This window comes from Perognathus longimembris, chromosome 7 (assembly GCF_023159225.1).
Source record: "Perognathus longimembris pacificus isolate PPM17 chromosome 7, ASM2315922v1, whole genome shotgun sequence".
NCBI classification, from domain to species: Eukaryota; Metazoa; Chordata; class Mammalia; order Rodentia; family Heteromyidae; genus Perognathus; species Perognathus longimembris.
This window is the reverse complement of record NC_063167.1, coordinates 9,567,260-9,584,967: the sequence shown is the minus strand read 5'-3', so window position 1 is coordinate 9,584,967 and position 17,708 is coordinate 9,567,260. Positions and strand designations below refer to the sequence as shown.

The 17,708-nt window shown below is 42.2% G+C and overlaps 1 protein-coding gene across 1 annotated transcript in view; it reads right to left on the bottom strand.

Moving 5' to 3' along the window:
* Spen (spen family transcriptional repressor) overlaps window positions 1–17,708 on the bottom strand; it is a 72,673-nt gene that overhangs the window by 34,712 nt on the left and 20,253 nt on the right.

Below are 17,708 nucleotides of genomic sequence, written 5' to 3'. Positions count from 1 at the left end.
CCTAAGACTGACAGGAGAAAAAAAAAAAAAAAGATTCAAGAGTTTAAGGTTTTCTGGGCTACATGACAAGACCCTGTCTTAAAAAACAATAACAGTAAGACTGGGTACCAATGGTCCACATATATAATTGGAACTACTTGGAAGGCAAAGTCATCAAGGATTGAGATTGAAACCAAGCCTGAAAAAAAAATTATCAAGACACTATCTCAAGACAAAAAGCTAGTGTGGTGACACATATTTGCCAGCCCAGCTATGCGGGAAGACAGAGTTCTGGGGCAGTCTTGGGGAAAAATTATTCTCCAGATCTCCCAATCTCAATGGGGGGGGGGGGGAGGGAAGGGGGAGAGCATGGTGATACACATCTGTCATCCCAGCTATGACAGAAAGCATAAATAGTTGACAGTACCTTGTTGGCTTTTTTCCCTCAAAGCTAGTGATCTTGAGCCACAGCTCCACTACATGGACTTTCCCTACCTGGGCTGGCTTTGCACCAGGATCCTCAGATCCTCCTCAGTAGATAGTATTATAGATATGAGCCACCAGTACCTAGCTAAAATAGGAGAGATTAAGTGCAGGGAAAAATAATAACAGTGATGATAATGATAAGGAATATTATTCAACAAAGGAATAAATCTCTGATGTGTCTGGGTGTGTGGCTCAAGTGGTAGAGCACTTGTACTTAGAAAGCACAAGGCCCTAGGTTCAAACCCCAGTACTATTTTTAAAGAAGATCTGCATGGTGACTCATGCCCGTAATCCTACTCAGGAGGCTGAGATCTCAGGATTCCAGTTCAAAGCCAGCCGAAGGCAGGAAAGTCTAGTAAGACTCCAAATCCAATTAACCAGCAAAAAACAAAAGTATTACTCAGTGGAAGAGCACCAGTGGAACAACAAAGACAAGCAAGCTGGAAGCCCTGAGTTCAAGGCCCAGTTACCAGCAAAAAGGAGAAAAAAGAGAAAGAAAGGGACTAGAGGTGTAGCTCAAGTGGTAAGAGCGCAGGCCTTGAGCAAAAATAGCCAAGCAAGAACCAGAGTTCAAGCCCTGGTATCTACACACATAGGAAAAAAGAAAGAGAGAAAGAAAGGGAGGGAGGGAGGGAAGGAAGGTGGGCAGGTGGGCACATTAAGTAGCAAAAATGGACAGGCTATGCTTTGTTAATCTAGTACTATGAATCATGTGACATTTTCAGAAAGGTGGATTTCCTTGGGCACTAAAATTCCATAGCTGGCTTTAAGATATACAAGTTAGATGGATGCCAGTGGCTCATGCCTATAATGCCAGCTACTCAGGAGGCTGAGATCTAAGGATCACAGTTCAAAGCTAGGCCGCCCACCCAGGCAGAAAAGTTCCCATGAGACTCTTTTATTTCCAACAATCCACTAAAAAAACAGAAGTAGTGCTATGGCTCAAGTGGTAGAGTGCTCAGAGACAGCACCTAAACCCTGAATTCAAGCCCCACAACCAACCCATCCCCCCCAAAAAATTATATATAAGATCAACTACAAAGAGTCCATCACAAAGTACTTACCATTTTACATTGAATGTATTTTTGTATGTATGCACACTTGTGGTCAGATTCTGACATGAATATTTTTTTGGTAAGCACAAAATTCAAACTAGGCAGAAAATTATTTTTCTATGCATTATCACTTCTCAAAACAATCCTGATCCTAAAATACTTTGTTTAAATTCCAAAGAACTGTGGCCTGTGGCTGGCAACACCTAAAATTCAGAAAACCTCCTACTCAATCCAAAGCAAAAACCATCAATCATGAAAAACAAGAACACCTTCATAGTAGTGTATTTAGGGTATCCCAAGGATTCTAGAGACAGATGAAAAGATATGTACTCTCAACTACATTATGAGACTTGCTGCTTCTCTTACACTCTGTAAAAATCAGATATTTCTTCTATAAGCAATTAAAATGCTTCAAAAAGTATAAACCAAGATGGTATGCGGATCAAAGTGGAATTCCAATGTAATGCAATTCATGTAGCCTTTGCCAAATTCCTTAAGTAAATGTACTTTGCAGATTTTGTCCTTTTCCAATTTAATTTTGTTGCTAATTATATCTCATTCCCATCTAGAATGAGAAAGAAGCTTGCCATTTCCCATTTCTAACCAAGCAGTTAGAAAAGGTACCTCTAAGTGCCCGCCAGGTAGCCTAAGCCATCTACCATTTGGGGCACAGTTTGTGTTTAAAGACCTACAAATTACACAGTAAGACACGCTAGCCCAAAGTTGTTTAGTCGTGGCAAACAATTTCCCTACAATTATTTCAGTGAAAAACAGGTACAGTCCAAAATGGCTTCAAGCACCATGACACAGCACATTTAGAAGGTGTCTAACCTTTCCCTACTACTGCAAATAACCATCACACAACTACCATAGCTTTGGTTATATATCATGTCTATTAACTGTATGTTTTCTAATTCCAGCACAACTCCACAGAATAACAGACACATTTTAAACCTGTACTTAAAAGTGTTTGCTATCACTTTAAAATGACCTTCACATTAAAGTTCTCTACCACCACCCACCCTGGCATGGCCGTCCAAGCCTACAATCCCAGTACCAAGAGAGTAGAGGCCAGAGGACCCCAAGATCAGATCAGCCTGAGCTACATCCTAAGACCCTGAGAATAAAGTTGGATGGTAGAGTACTTGCTGAACATATTAGAATGCCCTAGAGATTTGAGAATCTGGGTCTGACCACCCTGCAACACTGGGGGGAAAAAAGGGGTGGAGGGAAAGAAGAAGGGGGAAAAAAAGGAAATGTAGAGGGGAATTACTATTTCAAAAAGAAGAGAATTGAGCCCAGTGCTGGTGGCTCACGCCTGAAATCCTATCTACTCAGAAGGCTGAGATTTTGAGGGCCAAGGTTCAAAGCCAGACCAATCACGAAAGTCTATGAGATTCTTATCTCCAATTAACCACTAAAAAAGGTGGAAGTGGAGCTGTGGCTCTAGCAGTAAACTGCTGGCTGGGGGAGGGGGGACCCCTCAGGGACAGCACCCAAGCCCTGAACTCAAGCCCCAAGAAAGGCACTCCCTCAAAAGTAAAGAAGGGACCCTGTCTCGTGCCTGCAATTCTAGCTACTCAGGAAGCTGAAATCTGAGGATTGGAGTCCACAAAGCCAGCTGGGCTTACGAAAAGCCTATGGGACTTTTTTTTTTTTGGCCAGTCCTGGGCCTTGAACTCAGGGCCTCAGCACTGTCCCTGGCTTCTTTTTGCTCAGAGCTAGCACTCTGCCACTTGAGCCACAGTGCCACTTCTGGCCATTTTCTGTATATGTGGTGCTGGGGAATCGAACCGAGGGCTTCATGTATAAGAGGCAAGCGCTCTTGCCACTACCAGCCCCCTATGGGACTCTTATCTCCAATTAACCATCAAAAACAGCTGGACGTGGAGCTGTGGCACATGTGGTAGAGCACTAGCCTTGTACACAAAAGCTCAAGGACAGCACCCAGGCCTTGAGTTCAAGCTTCAGGACGTGCACAAAAAATAAAAATAAGGGCTGGGGATATAGCCTAGTGGCAAGAGTGCCTGCCTTGGATACACGAGGCCCTAGGTTCGATTCCCCAGCACCACATATACAGAAAACGGCCAGAAGCGGCGCTGTGGCTCAAGTGGCAGAGTGCTAGCCTTGAGCGGGAAGAAGCCAGGGACAGTGCTCAGGCCCTGAGTCCAAGGCCCAGGACTGGCCAAAAAAAAAAAATAAATAAAAATAAAATGGGAGAAGGCAGGAGAAGAGAGAAGAAAGTGAGAGAAAGTAGTTTGAGTTCCAGGGTATTTGCCACTACATTTTTTTTTCTTTAATAGCATTAGCAGGGGCTGGGGATATGACCTAGTGGCAAGAGCGCTTGCCTTATTGGGTTCGATTCCTCAAACCACATATATAGAAAAGGCCAGAAGTGGCGCTGTGGCTCAAGTGGCAGAGTGCTAGCCTTGAGCAAAAAGAAGCCAGGGACAGTGCTCAGGCCCAGTCCAAGGCCCAGGACTGGCAAAAAAAAAAAAAAAAAAAAAAAAAATAGCATTAGCAGCAATCCAAACACAGTTATTAAGGAAGCCAATTTCTTTAATGTCCTGACCTATTTTATTAAACTCTGTTTTCCCACTTGCTTGTAAGAAAATGTTTCTTACCTTTAGAGGGCAGAGTTTTGCTATAACCCAGGGTCTTTCCTCTTTCCTTTTTTTTTTTTTTTGGAGGGGGAGTAGTAGTGAGTGGTACTGGGGTTTGAACTCCGGGTCTTACACTAAGCAAATACTCAATGCCTCTAGCCCTTAGCATATATTTCTATTCTAAAGAAAAGTCTACAATATGAGTTAAGATTTTTTAGGAGAAAACTATTTAGCAAAATTTTTGTGTGTATGCCACTCCAGGGGTTTGAACTCAGGGCCTAGCCATTGCCCCTAAGGTTTTTTGTTAAATAGCTACTACTCTACCATTTGAGCCATACAACACTTCTTTCTGGCTGTGTGATGGTTAATTGGGAGATAAGAATCTCAGACTTTTCTACCCAGGCTGGCTTGGAACCACAGTCCTCAAGAGGAACTAAGATTACCAGCATGAACCACATGCTCCTAGCTTGCCAGTTTTGGAGGTTCTGTTTTAGTTGGTTGTGGGGCTTGAACTCAGGGCCTGGGCACTGTCCCTAAGCTTCTTCTTTGCTCAAAGCTAGCATTCTAACACAGAGCCACTTCTGGGTTTTTCTGTTATGTGGTACAGAGGAATCAAACCCAGGGCTTTATGCATACTAGGCAAGCACTCTACCACAAAGCCACATTCCCAGCCCTGCTCTATGACTGAACCACAGTGACACGTCTGGTTTTCTGATGGTTAACTGGAGATAAGAGTTTCACAGACTTTGCTGCCCAGGCTGGGTTTTGAACCTTGAACCTTAGATCTCAGCCTCCTGAGTAGCTAGGATTACAGGCATGAGCCACCAGCACTCGGCTGCTATATTTTTTTTTTTTGGGGGGGGGGGGTCAGTAGTGAGGCTTGAACTTAGGGCATGGCCCTTTTGAGCCATATGGCCACTTCCATTTTTGGTTTTTGTTTTTTTCAGCAGTCATGAGGCTTGAACTCTGGGCCTACGCAGGGTCCCTGAGCTCTTCAGCACAAGACTAGTATTCTACCACTTTGAGCCACAGGACCACTTCCAGTTTTCTGGTGGTTAATTGGAAACAAGAGCCTCACCGATCCTCGGATCTCAAACTCCTGAGTAGCTAGGATTACAGGCGTGAGCCACTGACACCCAGCTGCAAATGAGTTTTAAGAGCTATTTTACTTGATATTCTTTCTATCTGGAGAGAGTTTAGTGTGCAAAAAAAAATTTTAAGATATTCTGGAAAAATGACTTTACTGTCTGTTAATGGAAGTAAACTGACATGGTGTATAATTTGAGCAAGTGTTAAAGAGATTTTGTAGGTAAAACCAATTAGTTTATATTCTAAAGTACAGACTTAAATGATTATATACAAAAAAATCTTGGCTATGGGGTTAAAAATGTGACTCAGTGGTAGATTGCTTGCCTAGCATTCATGAAGCCTCAGGGATAGTGCCCAGGCCCTGAGGTCAAGGCTCCATGACTGGCAAAAAAAAAAAAAAAAATCTTAGCTAGTTCTAATATTCAGAAAACGTTAATGTTCCTTTTTAAATGAGAATGTCATTTTCCTTATTTCATGAAGCTTTGTGTAAGAAAATTGTGCCGGGGTTTCTGAGACCACCATAATGAGGCTCTAAGTGAACCCAACCCAAAAGGGGTAACAGCACAAGATTGTGTAAAATACCTGATAGAGGTTCCAATCTCCCTACTGAAGTCTGAACTTGAGCAAAGCTTTGAACACATGCATTTTCTATACAGCCCAAACCTGGCCCCCAACAAGGCAAAAAATAAATGTGCTCCTTTATTTGTAGCTTGACTATAACATGGCTTGGTAATTTTATGGTGACTCTCATCAGAAATTAGGCCACACTTAGTCATGTACTCCCTTAATCCTCAGAGAAACTTTGTACAACAAAGTAGACGATTAAAAATTTGCAGCTTAAGCATAATACTGGTTTTTTTTGTTTGTTTTAGTTTTTGTTTATTTGTCAGTCGTTGGGCTTGAACTTTCCTGCCCAGGCTGGCTTTGAACCTCAAACCTCAGATCTCAGCTCCTGAGTAGCTAGGATTACATGTAGGGCTAAGCCACTGGTGTCCAGCTGGCTTTTTGTTTTGTTTTTAATGACATGTATTTTTTTGTTTCCAAGTTTAAAAACACAATTTTAGATTTGCTTTTTTTTTTTTTTTTTTTTTTTTGGCCAGTCCTGGGGCTTGGACTCAGGGCCTGAGCACTGTCCCTGGCTTCTTTTTGCTCAAGGCTAGCACTCTGCCACTTGAGCCACAGCGCCACTTCTGGCCATTTTCTGTATATGTGGTGCTGGGGAATCGAACCCAGGGCCTCATGTATATGAGGCAGGCACTCTTGCCACTAGGCCATATCCCCAGCCCTAGATTTGCATTTTTAAATCATATTTCTCTTTTAATAAATTTTACTGTAAAAGATTCTTTAGAAGTTCAATTTGTTGAATTAATGTTTTGTTGAATTAATGTTAATCTTTAAAGCAATATTAAATTTTACATGAAGATTAAATTAAAACCCACAAGAGGGCTGGGAATGTGCCTTAGTGGTAGAGAGCTTGCCTAGCATGCAATGAAGCCCTGGGTTCGATTCCTCACTACCACATACACAAAAAAAGACAGAAGTGGTAGAGTGCTAGCCTTCAGCAAAATAAGCTCAGGAACAGTGCTCAAGCCTGGCGTTTAAGCACCAGAACTGGCAAAAACACACACACACACACACCACAAGATACCAAGTTATAGCTTTATCCCTAAACTTAATTTCATTCCTTCTGCCTAACAAACCAAAACAAGCTACAGCACAACCCAAGCAGAAAGAAGGAGAGGGAAAGACAACTAACCTAACAATGCAAAATTCTACAATAATAAAGTCCTTGACTTGAGCCATAGCTAAGCAGTGGTAGGGCAGAAACAGATTTTTCAACCCTTAGTTTTTAAGTGGCAGAAGGGAGAAAGTTAGCATTAAAGCAAAGGGTTAATAGTGGAAAAGAGCAGTGAAAGTGGGAGTTCCCAGCAGCTTCCATCCCCTCCCACAGGATACCCAGACAGCTGGCACAGAGACAGCCCTGCCTTCCAGACCTGCGGCCCTCTAGCCCTGCACCAGCCCTCTGCTCAAGGCTGAGCACAGTGAGACAATTCCTAGCAAAAAAAAAAAAAGAAAAGAAAAAAGAAGAAGCCTCCGGGAGGTGGCAAGCAGCCAACTCAAAACTGGATAGTTCCAGTTTAGGCTAGTTCAAGTCACAAGCAGTTTTCAGCTCTCCACAACACTCTGGGCATCAACATGCCCAATGAGCTTCTCCTTGCCATTCTCATCTACCTGGTTCTCAGTTCTCTAACTGCAGAACAAATACGGGTCAGCCTGAAAGATCTAGTCATACAAATAGGTCCCTGACAAACACACCTACAACAATATTAAAAAAAAAACAAACTTACAAAATGCTATATGTGACAGCATTCTGAAAAGCAGAAAGGAAACTGACCTGTGTATTTTAGTTCTACAGCCACCAATGCAATCAGTAAGCACAAATTTTTCCATTTTCTAACACTCACTTTCATCAAGACATTCTCTTTTTTAAACTTTCATATTTAATTAACATGGGGACATAAGAGTTCAAGACTGAGGATAGGCAAAAGAAAAAAAGGAAAAGGAAACTAACCAAAAAAATACTGCAGGACTTGTTCAATATGCATTCACTATATTACTTACTATTTACCCATAATTCAGATAAGAGAATTCTGAGTTGATTAATATAAAATTTTTAAAAGTACACAAAATTGGGAATGTGGCTTAGTGGTTGAGTGCTTGTCTAGCATGCATGAAGCCCTGGGTTCAATTCCTCAGCACCACATACATAGAAAAAGCCAGAAGTGGCACTGTGGCTCAAGAGGTAGAGTGCTAGCCTTGAGCAAAAAGAAGCCAGGAACAGTGCTCAGGCCCTGAGTTCAGGTCCCAGGACTGGTGTGAGGGAAGGAGGGAAGGAGAGAGAGAGGGAGGGAGGGAGGGAGGGAGGGAGGGAGGAAGGAAGGAAGGAAGGAAGGAAGGAAGGAAGGAAGGAAGGAAGGAAGGAAGGAAGGAAGGAATTCTTACCTCCAATTAACCACTCAAAAACCACAAGTGGAGATGTGGCTCAAAGCAGTAGAATGAAAGCTCAGTGAATTCAAGTCCCATGACCAACCCCCCCTCCAAAAGCCTTTATTGATCCAAAATGGGGGGGAGGGTATAATTAAATTTGATTTTTTACTTTAAGTAGTTGTAACAAAGGGGTTTCAATTCCACAGGTCAGATTATGTGCACAGTGCACGCTGATCAGTGTCAGTGTTTCCACAGTTCTCCCCTCTTTTTCCTAGTCTCATGCAGGCCCTCAATCAAATACTTAAAAAAAAAAAAAATTAAGGGTGAGAGGAGGCACTGGTGGCTCATGCCTATAAACCCTAGCTACTCCAGAGGCTGAGGTCTGAAGATTATTGTTCAAAGCTAGCCCAGGCAGTAAAGTCCATGAGCCTCTTTATCTTCAATTTACCAAAAAAGCCCAAATTAGAGTTAGAATGTTAGCCTTGAGCAAAAAAGCTTAGGCAAAGTACCCAAGCCCTGAATTTAAGGCCCAAGACCGGAACAAAACAAAACAAAGCAAGAAGGGGGAGAGGGAGGGAAGGGAAGAAAATGAAGAGGGAAAGGGAAATGACAAGGGAAAAGAATTAGTTCATTCTGGAAGTAGAGCTGGGTTGGCTTAAGTACAGCACTAACCTTGAGCTAAGGAACAGCACTGAATTCAAACTTCAGTACTGCCCCCAGCTCATTCTAATTTCTAAAGTCCATTTTAGACCTCGTTGTCTAAAATTCTAATTTTTTCAAACATGATTATGATTAAGATCATAAGAGGCCTGGCAGTGGCTAATGCCTGTAATCCTGGCTACTCAGGAGGCTAAGATATAAGAATCACAGTCTATAGGGCTGGGGATATGGCCTAGTGGTAAGAGTGCTTGCCTCGTATACATGAGGCCCTAGGTTCGATTCCCCAGCACCACATATACAGAAAATGGCCAGAAGTGGTGCTGTGGCTCAAGCGGCAGAGTGCTAGCCTTGAGCAAGAAGAAGCCAGGGACAGTGCTCAGGCCCTGAGTCCAAGCCCCAGGACTGGCCAAAAAAAAAAAAAAAAGAATCACAGTCTGAAGCTAACTTGGGCCAGAAAAAAAAATCCATGAGACTTTTCTTTACATTCGTGGGGCTTGAACTTATGGTCTGCCTGTTGACCATGAGCTTTTGTGCTCCAGGCTAGTGCTCTACCACTTGAGCCACAACTGCAGTTTTTTTGGTACTTATCTGGAGATCAGAGGCTCACTGATTTTCTTGCCCAGGCTACTTTCAAGCTGATCCTCAAATCTCAGCCTCCTGAGTAGCTAGGATTAGACATGAGCCACCAACACCCAGATCTCTGTAAGACTTGAACTTCCAATTAACCAACCAAAAGCTGGAAGTGAATGTATTGCTCAAGTGGTAGAGTGCCAGCCTTGAGCAAAAAAGCTGAGAGGGCTGGGAATATGGCCTAGTGGCAAGAGTGCTTGCTTCCCATACATGAAGCCCTGGGTTCAATTCCCCAGCACCACATATACAGAAAACGGCCAGAAATGGCGCTGTGGTTCAAGTGGCAGAGTGCTAGCCTTGAGCAAAAAGGAGCCAGGGACAGTGCTCAGGCCCTGAGTCCAAGACCCAGGACTGGCAATCAATCAATCAATCAATCAATCAATAAATAGATAGATAGATAGATAGATAGATAAATAGATAGATAGATAGATAAATAGGTAAATAAATAAATAAATCTAAGAAGAGACAGCATCAAGGCCCTGGGTTAAAACCCCAGTCCTGGGACCACAAAAAAAATTTTTTCTCTCTAAATGTTTATGATTAAAAAGGGAAAAAATCCGTAGTTGCCTGACATAGTTCACTAAAGGGACAGGTTCAGAGGAAACCACTAAGAAATATACAAAAAAATAGTATTTTTAAGGGAGTATGCACAAAATGGCACTAGTTTTCAGAAAGCATCTATCTATAGATAACAATAGGGGGGGGTGAGAGAGAGAGAGAGAGAGAGAGAGAGAGTGTGTGTGTGTGTGTGTGTGTGTGTACTGGTTCTGAAGTTTGAACCTACGCATTGTCCCTGAGCTTTTTTGTATCCAAGGCTAGTGCTCTACCACTTTGAGCCACAGCACCATTCCTAGCTGCTAGATAGTTAATTGGAGGTAAAGGTCTCACAGACTTTCCTGCCAAAGCTGGCTTTGAACCCCAGTCCTTAGATCTTAGTTTCCTGAGTAGCTAGATTATAGGCATGAGCCACTGATGCCTGGCTGATGAAACTCTCAATTATACTTACAGATTTTCTGTTTTAGGTAAGCCATAGATAGTATTTAATCAAAATTGGCTCTTCGTGGAGGAACAAAGAATGAGTAAATGCAGTAGTAGTACTTAGTGAACTATACAACTTGTAGATAGGAGCAGGAGGGAAAAACTGGGAGAGAGCTAGGGAAGAGAGGGGACACTGTCCAAAAAGAAATATACTCATGCTGGTCACTGGTGGCTCACACTTATAAACTTTGCTACTGAGGAGGTTGAGATCTAATGATCACAGCTTGAAGCCAGGCCAGGCAGGAAAGACCATGACACATTCTTATCTCCAATTAACCACCTAAAAACTGCAAGTGAAGCTGTGGCTCAAAGTGGTAGAATGCTAGCCTTGAACACAAAAAGCTCAAGGATAGCAACCAGGCCCTGAGGAGTTCAAGTCCTATGATGGACAGGAAAAAAAAAAGAGAGAGAGAGAGAGAGAAATGTATTCATCAGACTTATGTAACTTTAACTCCTCTGCACATCATTTTTATAATAACAATTTTTTTTGGGGGGGGGGCCAGTCCTGGGCCTTGGACTCAGGGCCTGAGCCACTGTCCCTGGCTTTTTTTTTTTTTTTTTTTGCTCAAGGATAGCACTGCCACTTGAGCTACAGTGCCACTTCTGGCCGTTTTCTGTATATGTGGTGCTGGGGAATTGAACCCAGAGCCTCATGTATACGAGGAAGGCATTCTTGCCACTAGGCCATATCCCCAGCCCTTATAATAACAATTTTGTTTAAAAAATTTTAATGTCAGGGCTGAGGATATGGCCTAGTGGCAAGAGTGCTTGCCTCGTATACATAAGGCCCTGGGTTCAATTCCCCAGCACCACATATACAGAAAACGGCTAGAAGTGGCACTGTGGCTCAAGGTTCAGAGTGCTAGCCTTGAGCAAAAAGCCAGGACAGTGCTCAGTCCCTGAGTCCAAGCCCCAGGACTGGCCAAAAAAAAAAAATTTTTTTTAATGTCAAAAAGGAAAAGAAAAAAAAAAACTGGCTCTACTTTGGGAGCTCCTTCCAACTTGCCATTGAGCAATCTTATTCCATGAGTTTAATATACAAACAGAATGGGCTGGGAATATGGCCTAGTGGCAAGAGTGCTCGCCTCCTATACCTGAAGCCCTGGGTTCAATTCCCCAGCACCACATATATAGAAAACGGCCAGAAGTGGCACTGTGGCTCACTGGTAGAGTGCTAGCTTTGAGCAAAAAGAAGCCAGAGACAGTGCTCAGGCCCTGAGTCCAAGCCCCAGGACTGGCAAAAAAAAAAAAAAATAGGAATAAGAAGGAAATTATCTGAGCACTGGTGCCTCACGTCTGTCATCCTAGCTACTCAGGAGGCAGAGATCTGAGGATCATGGTTCAAAGCCAGCCCCTGGGCAGGAAAGTCCATGACATTCTTACCTCCAATTAACCACTAGAAAACCTAAAGTGACACGGTGGCTCAAAGTGGTAGGGCACTAGCCTTGACCTATAAAGAGCTCAAGGACAGAGCCCAAGACCTGAATTCAAGCTCCATGATCAAACAAAAAAAAGGAAATTAAGGGGCTGGGGATATGGCCTAGTGGCAAGAGCGCTTGCCTCGTATACATGAGGCCCTGGGTTCAATTCCCCAGCACCACATATACAGAAAATGGCCAGAAGTGGCGCTGTGGCTCAAGCGGCAGAGTGCTAGCCTTGAGCAAAAAGAAGCCAGGGACAGTGCTCAGACCCTGAGTCCAAGCCCCAGGACTGGCCAAAAAAAAGAAAATTAATTACATTGAAAGAAATTATGGGATTAGAGTCATGACTCAAGTAGTACAGGCACCTGCCTAGCAGGTGTGAGGCCTGAAAGGAGGAAAGGCAGAAAGGGAGGGGGACACTATTCAAAAAGAAATGTACTCATCACGTGACATGTAACTGTAGCCCCTCTGTATAACACTTTTACAATTTTTTTTACAAAAAAGTCAAGGAGGCCCTGAGTTCAAGTCCCAACAACAGCATTCTTTTTTTTTAAGGCAGAAGGAAGGTCTTTTTCCTGCTTAGAAGGAGTATACAGTCCAGACTGCAGACAGGTCTACAAACTCAAGATCCCCCTGCCTCAGCCTCCAAAATACTCTAATTACATACATGTCCCACCTTGCCCCACTACTTAGGGAGGGGGACAGGGAGAGGAAGAGGGAGAGAGAGAGAGAGTGCTTCAGCAATACAAGAGCAGGGCATGGGAAAGTTTATGCCATGAAGCCCCAGTTCTCACCACTTAAATGCTGTGAATACTTGTGCAGACATAGGAGGTGTGTCATTTATAAGGACTTCACAACTAGACTGCTATTAATCCCATGTTTACTCATTTGGTATGCACTGCTAGGATTCTTTGCATCAAAGATGTAACAATTAAGAGGATGGAGGACTGTTAATTTTCCAATCATGGAGACAGAAAAGAAACCAAGCTATATTTTGTTCACCACACAAGTATTAATTCTAAGCATCTATAAAGAGTCTTTCGAATTGTTACAATTCTATAGTAAAAGTTTGAAAACTACAAAGAGCTTATTTCTGCCAAAAGGAAATTGAACATTCCTGAGTTTGTACAACATTTCAATGTATTACACACTGCACACAATGCAATTGTGGAGGAAAAGAGGTAGCTGATGAAAAGAATGAAACCAGAAACATGAAATAGGGCCTAAACACCACGGGACATAGGCACTCTTGCGTCTATCTCAATTTAATGACCAAATGTGCATCAACTCAGCTTTATCCTTCAATTTATTAAGTGTTATCTAAGTCTTTCAGCAGATTCTGGACAAGTACTCTGAGAAAGGAAATATACTACTGGTCTGTGGAGTTTAAGACAGTGCTAAAGGCCAAAAATTGCCAGCATAAACTGACCCAACACAATGTGTTCCCCCATCCACAAATAGGCACTCTTGATAATCCAAGTTTCCTCCAGCACTTGATCAAACCCAGGGTCTCACACATTTGACAAGCACTCTACCACTAAACTACACATCAAGTCCACCAATTGCTTTTCTAAAGGACAGATTTCAACAAGCTGTGACCCTCCTAAAATCTTCTAAGGATTTTAAGAGAAAAATCCTAAGTCATTAGCATAAACTATTCTAAATTACCTGCTGCTTTTGCCTACAATATTCCCCCTCTGAAATAAAACCCTTCTCTCCTTAAATCCTTCACATTCTCATAGTCTAAGGAATACTACCTCTCAGATCTCCTCAGGAGTCCAAACAATTCTCTTTCTGCTTTCCCACCATTCTATATATAGACACAAAAGCTGCCATTATGTAACCCTTGCTGGAAGTAAAACTAGAAGGAAATCAATGAGCTAATGGACAAGGTTCAGGTAACAATATCCAAAAAAAAAAAAAGCAAATTGCAGTTCAAGCCAGCCCTAGAAGAGAAGTTTGTGACTCTTATCTCCAATTAACCACCAAAAAACCAGAAATGGCCCTGTTGCTCAAAGTGGTAGAACACTGGCCTTGAGCTTTGAGCTCAGATATAGCACCCAGGCTGAGTTCAAGTCCCATGACCAAAAATTATTGTTGTTATTATTATTGCTATTATTACTCATGGACTTTCCTGCCTAGACTGGCTTGAACCATGATCCTCAGATCTCAGCCTCTTGAGTAACTAGGATTACAAGAGTGAGCCACAGGGGCTGGGAATATGCTAGTGGCAAAGAGTGCCTGTCTCGTATACATAAAGCCCTAGGTTCAATTCCTCAGCACCACATATATAGAAAAGGCCAGAAGTGGCACTGTGGCTCAAGTTGGCAGAGTGCTAGCCTTGAGCAAAAAAAAAAAGAAGAAGAAGAAAAAGAAGCCAGGGACAGTGCTCAGGCCCTGAGTTCAAGCCCCAGGACTCTCGCAAAAAAAAAAAAAGAAAAAAAAAAAAGTGAGCACGGGTGCCACACCCAGCAAAACTCCAAGTTTTAAACATTCAAGATAACTTAAAGACAAAACACTGTACAGGCAAATTAAAACTCGGTTGCCTATCCACCGGTAGAAATAAATCAAGCTACCATACCATAACCTAATAGAGCTAATCAAGCCTTTTTATAGTCACCCATTTTTTAATTGTGATTTTAGTCCTCTGTTACATTTTTCTTGATGTACCCGGCCCTTCTTGCATTTAACTGCAAAAAGTGTAAGCGTGCAGAAGCAAAGACTTGCTTTTGTTGCATAAACATGGATTAGCACAAATACATCAGTTCACCTCTGGGTTTAAATTTCTGAGTCTATAATTCATAACTTCACCAAAGTACAAAATTTTCAAAGCTTTATACCATTAACTCTCCTCTGAATTCAACTCCACTAATATAAGCTTATTTTTTTCAATAAGTTTTAACCCAATGGAATGCCACAGCATTCCCTTCATGAATAAAACAACTAAAATTTGAGTATTTTAGACAGTTCTATGCAGGAAAAAGTGAAACACAACAAGACTTTACAATGGTTTAGAGAATTTAAATGAATTTCAATCAGTTAATCTGACAGTATAGTAGATGGAACCAAGAAATCAAAGGGTTTCACCCATGTCACAGAGCAACAAGGCTGGAACCAGAGCCTAAGTACTTGTCTCATTTTAAAATTCAAAAATTTCTTGACAGGTGCTGGTGGCTCACACCTGTAATCCTAGCTGCTCAGAATGGTGAGGTCTGAGGATCATGGAAGCTAGCTTGAGGAGGAAAATCCATAACTCTTACCTCCAATTTATCACAGAAAAAGTCAGAAGTGGTGCTGTAGCTCAAGTGGTAGAGTGCTAGCCCTGAGCAAAAGGTTAGGGAGAGCACCCAGGCCCAGAGTTCAAGGCCAAGGATGGGGGGAGAGACACACCAAATATTTGAATTATATCTTAGTTTTAAATTATAAAATTTAGAAAGCAAAAAAAGGCATTCAAGTACACAGCTATTTGATTTTCTTAAATCCAGGAAGGCAATACTTAAAGGAAAATGATCTAGTTCTTTTAATCAGGTCAGAGCAGTGTACTATGTTAATTTAAAACACCACTACCTAAATTTAAAACTAGGGCAACTGGGATTTGCAAACTGAGTAACAACAGTAAAGGAAAACAGACATGCCCAAAGATTGTAAGCATCTGAGTATAAGCGTCTGACATAGGAATAATAGCTACTTATTATTAGGGGCAGCATTTATTTAACATGTACTGGCTATCAACACAAGCACCCTTTAGGTATTCATTTTAATTTTTACAACTGTATAAAAATAAGGATGGTAAGCCAGACACTTGTAGATCATTGCCTGTAATCCTAGCTCCTCAGGAGGCTGACATCTGAGGACCAGGGTTCAAAGCCAGCCCAGGCAAGAAAGTGTGTGAGACTCTTATCTCCAATAAACTACTCAGAAAAAGCCAGAAGTGACGCTGTGGCTCAAGTGGTAGAGCACTAGCCTTAAGCACAGAGAGGCTCAGAGACAGCACCCAGGCCCTGAGTTCAAGCCCCAGGACCAGCAAGGGAAGGGGAGGAAGGAGAAGAGAAAGAAGGGGAAGGGAGTAAGGAGAAGAAAGGGAAGAGGGGAAGAGGAAGGGGGAAAGGAGAAGCGGAAGGGGAAGGGGAAGGGGGAAAAGGAAAAAAGAAAGAGGGAAGAAGTAAGTCTGTGTAGACCAGGATATCCTCAAACCTGGGGCCCTCTTGCTTCAGTCTTCCAAGACCGATTACAGGTGTGCCCAACCATGCAGTAAAATTCTTGTAACAGCTGGGAAAGCTAGCCAGGCTTCATGCCTGTAATCCCAGTGGTTCATGCTTGTAATCCCAGCTACTTGGGAGACTGAGATCTGAGGATTGTGGTGTAAAGCCAGCCTGGCCTAGGCAGAAAAGTCTATGAGATTCTTGGTCTTTTTTTTTTTTTTAGAGGGGGGCATGGTACTGGGGATCAAACCCAGCACGTTTTATATGCTAGGCAAGCTCTTTGCCACTGAGCTACATGCCAGCCCAGTCTATGAGATTCTTATCTCCAATTAGGTGCCAAAAAGCTGGAAGTGCAGCTGTGGCTCAAGTGGTAGAGTGTTAGCCTTGAACAAAAAAGTTCAGAGAAATCACCTAAGCCCTGAGTCAAGTTCAAGGACTGGCATCCAAAAAAAAAAAAAATGGGCCAGATAATCAGTGGCTCATGCCTGTAACCCTAGCTACTCAGGAGGCTGAGATCTGAGAATCACAATTCAAAGCCAGCCGGGGCAACAAACTCTGTGAGACTCTTACGTCCAATGAGCCACCAGGAAACTGGAAGCAGCACTGTGGCTCGAAGTGGTAGAGGGCTACAGCCTTGAGCAAAAACCGTAAGAGATAGCCCCTAGACCCTGAGTTCAGGCCCCACAACCAACTGGAAAAAAAAAGGGGGGGGTGGGTGTGAAGGCACAGAGAGCATAAGTAAATTGTCCCAAGATTAGTAAAAGTAATCTGTACTAATTTCTTTGTTATGATTACCCTCTCATCATTTTTTAATCTTTAGAATACTCGGGTTTAAAAAAAATCCCAGCTAATAAAAGGAGCTGACTCAGCCATCACAACTTGCAATTAAAATCTTCTACTTGCATTTATAAATTTGGCTGCCACACCTGATGTTAAAACATACCCTAAATTGATTTTAGTCACTGATTGTAAATGTGTCCATAATACATTTCACCAATATGTACTTAACCAAACAGCTTTTACAAATGTTTAACCAAGACAGTAATACGGTAGTAGACACACACACACACACACACACACACACACACACACACAATCAAGAACTTCAATGATAGTTTCAGTGTCAAAAAGATTTGTCTCACACAGCTGAAGTCACCATTTTTCTTCCTTTATGGCAATTTTAATATTGAGCATCTTAGGGATGGGGAATATCCGGCCTAAAGGTTGTATAGGCCTGTGAAATCACTTGGTATGTGATGTATTTAGACATATATGTTCTCCTCAGCTGCCCAGAGCCTGTCTGCCAGAATTGACAACTTTGTATGATCAAAAACGATGTCATAAATATACCAGTGCCCCTTGGCAAATAGAAGATTCCCCACCCAACAGAAACAGGAACAGAATTTACAAATAACTTGACCACATGCTATTAAGTTTTTTTTTACTCAATATAAATATACCAAAATTGCTTTTTTTAAAAACAGCTTTCTTTTTAAAAAGTAATAAGTATGTTAAAAACCATTATCACAGGTCATTAAAATTTTGAGCATGTAAAGG